Here is a 440-nt window from a genome sequence, read left to right as displayed (position 1 = left end):
GTGAACGCATGATAACAAGTTGGTAAATACGGGCCCCAAAGTTGTGAACGCATGATAACAAGTTGGTAAATATGGGCCCAGATTTGTGAACGCATGATAACAAGTTGGTAAATACAGGCCCCAGAGTTGTGAACTCATGATAAGTTGGTAAATACGGGCCCCAGATTTGTGAATGCATGATAACAAGTTGGTAAATACGGGCCCCAGAGCTGTGAACGCATGATAACAAGTTGGTAAATACGGGCCCCAGAGTTGTGAACGCATGATAACAAGTTGGTAAATACGGGCCCCAGAGTTGTGAACGCATGATAACAAGTTGGTAAATAGGGGCCCCAGATTTGTGAAAGCATGATAACAAGTTGGTAAATACGGGCCCCAGGGTAAATACGGGCCCCAGAGCATGCCAAAACCCTGCAGGGACATGATTAAGCACAAACAAA

The sequence above is a fragment of the Dreissena polymorpha genome, chromosome 5, assembly GCF_020536995.1.
Source record: "Dreissena polymorpha isolate Duluth1 chromosome 5, UMN_Dpol_1.0, whole genome shotgun sequence".
Lineage (NCBI taxonomy): Eukaryota > Metazoa > Mollusca > Bivalvia > Myida > Dreissenidae > Dreissena > Dreissena polymorpha.
Note: the sequence above shows the minus strand (reverse complement) of the source record.